The following is an 11,324-nucleotide window of genomic DNA, read 5'->3' as shown; positions in this document are numbered from 1 at the left end:
ACTCCGGCTGTGCTGACCCCTGCGAATTCTCCAAATGTGGGAATCTTGCCTCGGTACTGTATGCTGAGTCTAAAGACAGTTTCACCCGTTTTCTGATTGCTCGGTTCTGTACCAGTGCAGACATGTCAAACAGTGAATGGCTGTACCTCTATTGTATCCGTGCTCAATGAATGAAATCGGTAACAAATGAATATATGTCTAGTTATACGAAAAACGAGTGGTTTATCGACTCATCTTCATTTGCAGATTTAGAGGCAGCTTCGATATTCGTTTTACAGACGGGTTTTTTTTTTTGAATATGGGTCACACACATGCCACAGCAACAAAACATCTCTAGAGATGAGGCTATAGATCACCTTTCCATCCTGCAGGTTTTCCTCCCAAAGCCTACGGCACCAACGGCGACCCCTGCTGGCCGGGAGAGCAAAAGCTTACAGCACCTGGTATTCCCAGGCAGTCTCCCATCCAAGTACTAACCAGGCCCGACGCTGCTTAGCGTCCGAGATCAGACGAGATCGGGCATGTTCAGGGTGGTGTGGCCGTAAGCGAAAGCCCCAGCGCCTGACTCGCTACTTGAAGCTGTGTGTGGCGGGGGTTCCGTGCTCCCCGAGCGGGACTGAAGGATCGTTCGTGTGCCACTCTTTGGAAAGGAGCTGCTTTCCAAATCGTATTGCGTGCCTGGATGTTGGCGAATGCGCTCCCTTGTGTTGACTCGTCCCGCACTGGAGGAGGACAAACAATCTGCACGGAGGAGCACCAGGCAAGTCTTCACCAGACAAAAACTTCCAGTGCACAGCACTCTGGAAACATTTCGGGGCTTTCGTGTGTTTATTTCAGCACGTAAAGCGCACCGGTCCAACACGTCGGCCGGGCGCGCGGCGCCTCCGCCCTCTTGTGGCCTTGCGGCATCAGAGCAAGAGGCTCCTTCTCGCTGCCCTTCCGCTGTGTTGCAGGGCCCCGAGAGGGAACCCGGAGCGCGCACTTTGTGGGGGGCGGGGGACCGCGTTCGCGCTCTGCCCCCGGTCTCTTGCGCGAGTACTAAATCTCACGGACAGGGGGGCCTCGTCATTGATTGTTACAGGTGAGACGGGGATTAGGAGGAGACCCCGACTGATGGGTAAAGGGGAGCACTAACACCAGAGGGACACCCCCGGCGTCTCTTTTTGAGAGACGCCCTGGGGTTTCCTAATGGCCAAGGAGGGTCGGGACCTCGGTTTGACGCCTCCCCCGAAGGACGGCGCCTGTTTTTGCAGCAGAGTGTCGCCATCAGGAGGCTGGGGCGTAAGAGAGCCACACAGCCCGCAGGGTGAACGCTCCCTACTGGTCCCAGTCACACCTCTTGCAGGAGCAGCAGCAACCGGAGCTTTTCCGGGGTGGAATCTCCCATCCGGGTGCCGGCCAGGCTCACACCTGCTGGGCTGCCCCGGGGGTGAGCCCAGTCGAGAGTCGCAGGGCCAGACCTAGTCACCGGGGAGAAACGATACAAGTGAAGGATTGCTCGGCTCTCGGCACTTGAAAAGACCGACAAATGTCTCGTTCCCGCCGGAGCTGAATGTACCCGCATGTGTGGTGTCGTCTTCTTCCCCCGCCCCGCTGTGTTTGCTGTATTGTCTCTGAAGCCGGCCCCCCCGAGACGAGACGGGCTGTTCCTGTGCCCCAATTAACACTTTACAGGTGCCATTCCCCGGCATTGTGGCCATTGTCGGTGCTCACACGCGATAAGATAAGGCGGAGGAGAGCGGGGCATGCCCAGCGGCAGACATTCAAGGAGGGGGCAGTGCGAGGTGAGGTGAGGTGCGACACGCCGGAGCCCCGACGCAGCTAATGCGGAGCACTTGTTGGACTGGCATCGAAAGGACGTGTGCGCACGGAGCGAGCCTTCCCTGCGGCGGAGCGCGGGAACTTTCTCCCCCCCTCCCGCTGCAGGAGTTGTGTGCGCTGCAGCGGTGCCGAGAGAAAAGCACAGAAGGCAGCAGGCTCTGGAGAGCAGGTAAGAGACGGAGCCTTGTGGGCAGGCGAGCAGGCCCGTTTTTTGGAAATTGCTGAAAAGGTTTGTTCGGTGTGTGGCAGGCGCACGTCGCGAGCTTGCGTGGCGATCTGCCGGTCTGGAGTTATGCAAATGAGGCCGAATTGCATCCCGGGACATGCTGCGAATGCGCAACGGCGACTGCAGATGTGTAGGAAACAGCGCGCTCGTTTTCTCGTTTTGCCCACACTTTTGAGTGTTAGTGTGGCGTGTGAGTGTGTGAAAGAGTGGGCCCAGCAGGAGGCGGTGGCGTGCGGGGCGAGGAGGTGGCCTAGGCTGCGCGATTTGTGCTGTGGGTGCGGGCCGCTTGCAGGGGCCTGTTTAACTCATACTTACCTGGCAGGGGAGATACCTTGATCAGCCTGTAGGTGGAGTAGTTGGATTGTTTTTCTTTTGTTGGAAGCAGTGTTCGATTTGCGGTTTTTGAAATGGCAACCTTTGGATCCCGTAAGAATGCTGCACGTTTTGAGCTCTTGGATGACCTCTTCATGGATCGTATGCAGTTCAGCAGAAAAGTGTTACAGAAGGAACTTGGCTTTGAACCTCGGCACTTGGATTTCATCTTCGCTCTCCCAGGTCAGAAAGCATTTGAGGTTGTATTTGCTACCTATCCTCTGTTTGAACAATGCGTGGATGTGTTTGAGGCAAAAAGAGGCAAAGTTCCTGCACTTGAGAAGATCAACTTGCAGCCTCTGACACAGAGAGAGAGGAAAACGGTGCATGTTGTTATGTTCTCGGAACTGGCAAAGACGGAGGACATTCACACCTGGCTTAACCAGTACTGCACCGTCCACCATGGAACTGAGGTTAGAGATGTTGATGGTATAAAAACAGGAGCAAGGAAATTCGAGGTTCGCTTGCTACTGGACAGCGTAAATGGAGGCTTAAGGCACCTGCCCTCTACAATCCGGCTGGGCGCCTGCAATGGCTATGTGTTTTATGTGGGACAACCAAAGGTGTGTCGGCGCTGTGGTGCTGTGGGACACCTGGCATCGTCCTGCACTGTGAAATGCTGCAAGACCTGTGGCAAACAGGGACATTTAGCCTCTGACTGTTCAATGCTGCCAAAGTGCAATTTATGTGGCTCGGAAGGACACGTTTTTAAGAACTGCCCTCACGCCTACGCCAATAAACTCAAAATGAGAAAGGATGAGGCAGTGCTTGTTTCAGCCAAACCGGCCCGAAAATCCAAAGCAAACAACAAGTCAAACAAAGAACCCTTGTTGGACAAAGACTCTCAGCCTCCAGCCAGGATCAGTCCTGCTGTGGCTCCGGGGCTGGTGGAAGAGAAATCCACTACGCCCCCACAACCGCAGACTGCACCAGACAAGCACGAGGGTTTGAAAACCCCCGAGAACAGCGAGGACCCCTCCCCCACTCCTGCTCCTCAGAACGAGGGCCAGTGTGGGGCCCCCCGGTGGAGCGGGTCCAGCGAGGATACCCAGGATTCAGCGGAGCTGCTTTTCTCAGACTCTGCAAGTGCTACAGATGCCCTCCTCTCCTCCATCCAGTCCATCACGGAGGATCTGCAGCAGCTGGTGGGTGAGGGGGAAGAGGAGACTGGTGCATCGGCTGCACCCCTTTCCCCTCAGTGCTCCCAGGAGCTGGACTTGAGGAAAAGAAAAAATGACTCTGTTTTCTCCCCGAGCGAGGAGGAAGGAGAGCATGGCGATGGGGACAGCTGGAACCTCTCCACCCCTCCCTCTACCCCCTTCCTTGAAATGGACTCTGTGAACGCTTTTACTGCTGCCACCCTGATGAAGGCTCATTCAGAGGATGGCTGGCAGGAAATTGGTAAGAAGAAAAAGAAAAAGAAAAAGGTAACAGGTGAGACCGAAGAGAAATGTGTTTTGTAAAGACTGGTTCCACTTTCTTATGTAATATGGCTCTTAACATAATTTCTCTTAACACAAGAGGTATCAATGACAGAGTTAAATGCCAGTCTGTCTTTGATTACCTCCAGCAGAGAGAGGGAGATGTGTTGATGTTGCAGGAGTGTGCTTTAGCCTATCAAGAGAGGTATAAAAGTTTTGAAGATAGGTGGGATAAAGGGCCTTCTGTTTGGTCAGGGGACAATAACAACAGAGCCTCTGGCGTGGCCATTCTTTTCAAAGGATGGGCATTCAAATTGAAAAGTATTCAGAGGGTCATAGATGGCAGGTTGCTGTGTGTGGATGTGGAATGGGGGACCGTTAACCTGCGGCTAATCAATGTGTATTGCCCTACTGACGTAGGAGGAAGGGTGGAGCTACTCAAGGCACTCTCCCCCCTATTGTTATGCAGCACAGACGTGATAGTGGGAGGGGATTTTAATTGTATCTTAGAGCACAGAGACAGGCAGTCTAGCTCGCCGATAAAATTGGATTCCAGCTCACTGGCCCTGCAAAACTTAGTTCAAGACTTTAAACTCTCAGACACATATAGATGTATATATCCCACAACAGCAGGATATACATGGTCAGGGAGGAATAGCAGCTCCAGAATTGACTATTGCTTTGTCTCAGAGAGAGTGAAAGTTGTTGGGGTCACTCTTCAGCCTGTCTTCTTCTCAGATCATCAGGCTTTAGGGTGTAGAGTGGAACTCCAGGGCGGGACTGTCTTTGGCCCAGGCCTCTGGAAACTCAACACAAAGCTGCTAGAGAACGAGGGGGTAGTTTCCCGCTACAAGGAGAAACTATCACAGTGGCTGTCCTTGCAGTGTCTGTACGGGTCAGTAGGAGAGTGGTGGGAGGAGGTGAAGGTGAGGACAAAGGCCTTTTTCATGGCTGAGGGAAGGAAGGCTGCTGCCAGACGGAGAGGAGTGCTAGCCAGGAAACAGAGGCAGCTGCAGCGTCTCTACACGATGCTGCACAGTGGCTTCGATGTGCTCGAGGATATCGCCCTTTTAAAAAAGGACATCCGGAGCATAGCCGAAGAAAGTAGTCGAGGAGTGCTGTTAAGAAGCAGAGTGCAGTTCTTGGAAGAAAATGAGAAGTGTACTCGCTTCTTTTTCAGGAAAGTGGTAGGCTCCAAGACTGTCATGGAAAGTGTAGTTGATGAGGAGGGACGAGAGAGAACAGAGCCGAGTGCTATCCTCTCCTGCACCGAGGCCTTCTACTCAAGACTGTACAGCTCTACAGAGGTAAAGGATGAAGATATTCATTTTTTTACCTCAAAGCTAGAAAACATTTTGAGTGAAGAAGATAGGGAAGTACTTGAGAGGGATTTGACAGTAGAAGAGCTGAGACAGGCTATGGAGAGCTTACAGAAGGGGAAAACTCCGGGTGCTGACGGGCTCCCTAAAGAATTTTATTGCACCTTTTGGGATCTGCTTCAGGATCCGCTACTGCTCCTATTCGAGGAAAGCTACAAGACAGAATTGCTGCCTGACTCCTTAAGAGAAGGCACTATCTCTCTCTTGTTTAAGAAAGGAGCAAAAAATGACATAAAGAACTGGAGACCCCTCAGCCTGTTAGGCGTGGACACTAAGATCCTGTCCAAAGCCCTTTTCCTGCGCCTACAAAATGTAGTGGCCTCACTGGTAGGGAAAGAACAGACTTGTGGGATAGCAGGACGCCTGATGAGCGACAACCTGGCCTTGTTGAGGGATGTCTGTCTGTACTCTGAGGATCGCTCCCTCCCTCTGTGCATTTTAGGTGTAGACCTAGAAAAGGCCTTTGACCGCCTAAACCGGCAGTACTTAACATCGGTACTTGAGCACATGAAGTTTGGCCCCATCATGAGAAAGTGGATTAACCTGCTGTACACAGGTAGCAACAGCAGAGTCATGGTTAATGGCAATAGATCACGCACCTTTGAAGTCTGTTCAGGGGTGAGGCAGGGCTGCCCATTATCCCCCTTGTTATTCGTTTTGGCTATGGAGCCCTTAGCCTGTGCCTTGCGCCAGGATCAGGCCATTAATGGGATACCAGTGCCTGGAAGTGGGGGAGGAGAGGTAAAGACATCTCTATACATGGATGACGTCACCCTGCTCCTCTCTGACAATGCCTCAATTAGCAGAGCTCTGCAGTGCTGTGATCGGTTCTCTTTGGCTTCCTCCGCAAAAATTAACACATCTAAGAGTGAGATTTTTTATCAGAACTGGAGGGAGCCAAAAGAAGGACATGATCTCAGGCTGCAAGAGAAGAGAATTAAGGTCCTGGGGGTGTATTTTGGAGAAGAGATGGGAACAGTAAATTGGCAGAACAAATTGCCAATCTTAAACAAAAAACTGATGCAATGGAAGGACCGAGACCTCACCATGACAGGGAAGGTGCTGGTCATCAAAGCCGAGCTCTTGCCTGTCTTGAATTTTCTGGCTTCTACCTTCCCAATCCCACACCGTGTTGCGGCGGTGCTGAGGAGATTGATGTTTCAATTTCTATGGGGTGGGAAGCAGGAAAGACTCAGAAGGGAAATAATGTACAGGCCGCTACCCTCAGGGGGGAAGTCTGTCCCAGATATTGCTACGAAGCTGCTGTGCATTTTCCTGGCCTCTGTGCTGAGAGGCTTTGCAACAGCACCTGCAGCGCGTACCTGGACTTATTTTTCCAGGCTCTGGGTAGGTAGGGAGGTGTTCAGAGTGTGGGGTGTCAGACCCAAGCTGGACGTCCCACTCTCTGACACATGCCCTGCAATTTATGGGACAGTTAAAAGTTTTCTAAGATCTCACCCAATTGGCCATATTCCCCTCCGAGATGTCAGCGTCCAAAAACTGGAAGATTTCGTAGCACCCCAGAACAATAGGCAGACCCCTGTGGGCATTTTAACATCAGCCCAAACAAGGAAGGTGTGGAAACACACATCCTCTAAATTTCTGTGCAACATTCACAGAGATTTAGCCTGGAGTGTCGTCCACCAGTGCTTACCGGTACGAACTTTCTTGTACCGTAGGGGCCTCACCCCCAGCCCTCGCTGCGTTAGGGTGGGCTGCGGCGAGGAGGAGACTGTGACCCATCTCCTGTGGTCCTGCTTTTTTGCTAAGGCCTTCTGGGCCCAGTTTGAAGATTGGTTGCAGGCTCTCTCGCCCCAATTTACCCTGACCGCTGCTTTCGTTAGATACGGCATCTCTCCTGTCAAGCTTCCTCCTGACGTGTTTGACAGGATCTGGGCCGTGGTGAACAGTGGGAAAGACGCCCTGTGGAGAGTGAGGAACATGGGGCTGTTCAAAGGCATCGAGGTCCCAGTCAAGGCAGCAGGTAGCCTGGCCCTGTTCATCACCCGAGAGAACTATTACCTCAGAGACCTGTGGAGAGAAGGGAGGGAGGAAGCAGAAAATCTGTGGGAAATAGAGAGCATAGGTCAACATCTCAAGAAACTGTGAAAAACATTATCATGTTTAAATAAAGAATGTGATTTGCACCAGAAAAAAAGAAAATTGTTGCTATGTAACTGTTACCGTGTCAAAATGTAATGAGATGTGATCATATATACTGTTTTAAGTATGTATATTAATGTAAAGCTTTCTGATTTGTGATTTCCTGTATTTTTTTGTGAAAAGAAAATAAAGTTCTTAAAAATCGAAATCGGTTCACCCAGGGCGAGGCTCGGCCATTGCACTCCGGCTGTGCTGACCCCTGCGAATTCCCCAAATGTGGGAATCTCGACTGCATAATTTCTGGTAGTGGGGGACTGCGTTCGCGCTCTCCCCTGATGTGCTTGGTCCAAAATCAGATACGGGAGGGTTAGGACACCACGAGCTGCGTGGCTGCGGAAGGATCCCGGTTCGACAGGAGTGGACGCCGCTGCTGGTTCTCGCTGGCTTTTAGTTAGGGGTCCGGAGAAGCATCTCAAGCTAGTTCCACTACTCCTTCCGGACGTTCATTTCCTTTTCAAAGTCAGTCGTTTTGCTGTAGTCTGCGTTCTTTAGGCTGATTATCGAGGTTAGCCTTTATTTGGTCATGGGGGGCTTTGGCACTGTATGCTGAGTCTAAAGACAGTTTCACCCGTTTTCTGATTGCTAGGTTCTGTAGGTTCTTTACCAGTGCAGACATGTCAAACAGTGAATGGCTGTACCTCTACTGTATCCGTGCTCAATGAATGAAATCGGTAACAAATGAATATATGTCTAGTTATACGAAAAACGAGTGGTTTATCGACTCATCTTCATTTGCATAATTGAAAAGTTCGGGCTCATAGCCGATGCAGTGCGTGCTAATTAGAACAGCAACGCTGAGCTCTCAGCACCGTACTGAGCCCAGGTGTTTTTCTAAAGCTGTCAGGTGCAGTTCATTTACATGAAGGAAATCTCTTACTGGGTACGATTACAATGCAGTAAGTAGCACAGACTACTTAGGGAGTAGCCCGATGCGTTTAAAAACGACCCGAGCCAGACAAGAGTCGAACCTGCAATCTCCTGATCTGTAGTTAGACACGTTATCCATTGCACCACTGGCCCTGGTGTGACACTGCAGGACTGTAACCCAGTGAGATCAGCACTGCAACTAGTAAAATATTACCCCCTTTCCATTCTTTTCCAAAAGTGAGAAACACCTGTTTTCTACATTTTGTCGGTTTTAAAACCATATCTCTTTAAACCAAACCAAGAGTTTGTCTTTTGCACTGATATTCTGATTAATTTCGATTTCAAAGAAAAAAAAAACTATCTTCCAAAGCATCATAAAATTGTCCCTTCTTCCAGACTCTACTTCTCTCTTGTAGTAGTACAGCAGAGCTTTCCAGGTGAGCAGATCACAGAGTCCGAAATGAGCTTCCTCCATCAAGCAAAGTACCTGAACATGACTCTGTCTTCATAAAAGCGCCCCTGTAATAAAGAAATTAAATCCGAAATCAAGAGGGCAGTTGCCTACTGAAATACAAGAAGTCATCAATTTTAACCTAGCAACACATTAAAGGCTGCATCTATACAAGTACGATTCTAGAAATGCTCACCAGATTACGTTTTAAGAAGGAACTGTGCCGAGATCCGCCGAGATCTTAACTCGGATGGCAGGATTCAGAGTCCGGAGTGCGGACTGATGGCGCACGGAGGGTCCACATACTGTGGATCCCTCAGTTTTCCTCCGCGTGTTTAAACCGCCAGCGTGTGACTCCCCTGTCCCCGTGACCTCATTGCTCTGCTCTCGCCTCTGTGCAGCCGAGCCCGACTCATGGTAAAGTGAAAAAAAAAATATGCCCTCAACGTGAGATTGACTCTGGAGCGAGGATAGATGTTACCTTTTTATCGTTGAACGGGATGTATGTGATGTGGCGACTAGGTTCAATTTTGTATCCTCTTTAAAAGATTAAGGACTGGGGTGAGCGTGATTTACCACCCTTTCAGCTAAGAACCCGACGTGCGGACCGTTTAAGCTGCATAGACTCGGTCGCTTAACTCTTCTCCATTAGCAGGGTTAAGGGTAAAGAAAAAAACATTGCTGACTTCTTTTTTTTTTGCCAGACGCGAGCTCTGATTAGCAAGGTTTGTATTTCATGTTTTGCAAGTTGCATCCATTTTAAGAAAAACAGGTCGTTCAAGACAGGAAATGAATGCTTGCATTTAATTAAGGCTAGCCGTAGGCAGTTGTCCATAATGACCAGTTCTGTTCGAGAAGACAGAACAAAAATGGCACCGCTGGGATTTGGAGCCAGGGTCTCCTGTTTACTAGACAGGCGCCTTAAGCAACTAAGCCACGGCGCCCCAGGAGAGCTGTCCTTTTGCAGCCACTTGGACACACCACTCAGACACATCTGCATTCGGTGTGTGCTCCGCCTGCTCGCTGAGCAAGTTGCCACCTTTTCATACAATAGCAACATCAACACCAAGAGAAAGGGTGACAAATGGCTTTTATCTGGAACTTTTCATGTCCAAGGAGCTCAATGTGCTTTCTGTGTACAACAGGGCCACTGAACTCCACACTGGCCACTGAACCACAGCAGTGGCTTGCTGGCTTGACATCTCCCAAGGAAAATGTTGAAATCGCACGTGGAACAGGAAAATGACCCTCGAGTACGAGGGAAAAAAAAGAAAAAGATCATCTGGAGCGCGCCAACCCATGTCCGGACAGCCCAGATCCCTCGACGAAGTGGCCGAGGGCTTAAGGCGAAGGACTGCTAATCTATTGTGCTCTGAACGCATGGGTTCGAATCCCATCCTCGTCGTGCTCCATGTCTGACACGTGTGCCCGTTCGGCGTTGGCCCTCCTGTCGTTTGCTCCGGTTCTAGAGCTGTGCATTTTCTAGCGGTGGGTGAACATGGTATAGTAGGCTAACGTCGGTATCGAGCAGTAACAGTAACGGTATTTACGTGCCGCTGCTGCCAAGTGGCTCTGGGTTGAGACCGCGTTTTCACTTACTTGCAACGCAAACGGAGAAAGCGATTTTTGACTGTCTCTCGAGAGACTGCGCTAGGTGTTTAGGGATAGACTTTGTCAGTTCCCCCTGGGATGGTGGCCTCTCAAATAGTTTGTGATTCCTCTAGACGTTTATACAGTAGAAGCCTGCTTCGTGGCTTAAATCCAAGCTAAGGAAACGAGTTAGAGGTCTGATGCAGAACTGCGAATTCAATGAACGGGAACACTACAGTACATTGCACTGTATGTGTGAGGAAAGCTGCCCCCTTAAGTCCCTTGTCGACCGAACAGAGCACTGTAAAGGATACCGCCAAGAAACTTAAGGATGCTGGTTGGAATCCAGCTCCAAAGAAGCCCCTTTGGGTGTTATGTCATCAAAAAGTAAGAACAGCGAATCTCCCTTTGATCAAAAGTGCAACAGAGCTGTTTTCCATGGAGCAGGTTTCAGACCCGTAGACCTGTTTTATTTGTAGGACAGGGCGCATTCCCAAACGCGAATCTCCTGTTTTAGAAATGCTTTGGGCGGCGTGAAGTGAAAATACGAAGTGGGCTCCAGATGCACATGGAAGAAATCAAGTGTTTCATCCGAGCTGTTTCAAAGACTGCTCAACAGCTTTCCTTTCACAGAGGCCCAACGATTAATGATGGGGGTGCACCCTTCAATGTGCCTTACGACTCTAGGGAGTGATTGAGACGATTCGTAGCGTGTGCTCATTCCCATATACCGTACGCCCCGGGGTGCAGTGCTAGGATGACTGAGCGTAAACAAAGTGTCTAAGTAGCGTGGGAATGCTAACCCTAACCCTAGCTGGAGTTTGAGCAATCCAGCACTGAGCGTAAAAAGATGAGTCAAAGTAACGTCTAATCGGATTAGTTTCCTTAGAGCTGGTTCAGAGTTTGCTCAAGAGTTTACCTTTCACAGATGCGCAAAGAAGAATGTTGGGGGTGCACGCTTCAAGGAGAGGGACAGTACGTATCATTTCTTGAAAGGGATTGCTGTCCGAATGCACATCTGAATCCCAAACAGA

The 11,324-nt window shown here is 50.2% G+C and overlaps 2 non-coding genes across 2 annotated transcripts; one reads left to right on the top strand and one right to left on the bottom strand.

The window, feature by feature from the left end:
- Window positions 1-428: 428 nt before the first annotated feature.
- LOC138233425 (5S ribosomal RNA) lies at window positions 429-547 on the bottom strand. Its single transcript, XR_011187536.1, has one exon. It is a non-coding gene; the product is annotated as a 5S ribosomal RNA (ribosomal RNA).
- A 6,940-nt stretch (window positions 548-7,487) lies between these two features.
- LOC138233336 (U1 spliceosomal RNA) lies at window positions 7,488-7,657 on the top strand. The gene has a single exon (XR_011187454.1). It is a non-coding gene; the product is annotated as a U1 spliceosomal RNA (small nuclear RNA).
- The last annotated feature ends 3,667 nt before the right edge of the window (window positions 7,658-11,324 follow it).

This window comes from Lepisosteus oculatus, unplaced genomic scaffold, assembly GCF_040954835.1.
Source record: "Lepisosteus oculatus isolate fLepOcu1 unplaced genomic scaffold, fLepOcu1.hap2 HAP2_SCAFFOLD_67, whole genome shotgun sequence".
Taxonomy (NCBI): domain Eukaryota; kingdom Metazoa; phylum Chordata; class Actinopteri; order Semionotiformes; family Lepisosteidae; genus Lepisosteus; species Lepisosteus oculatus.
This window is presented reverse-complemented; position numbering and strand designations above follow the sequence as displayed.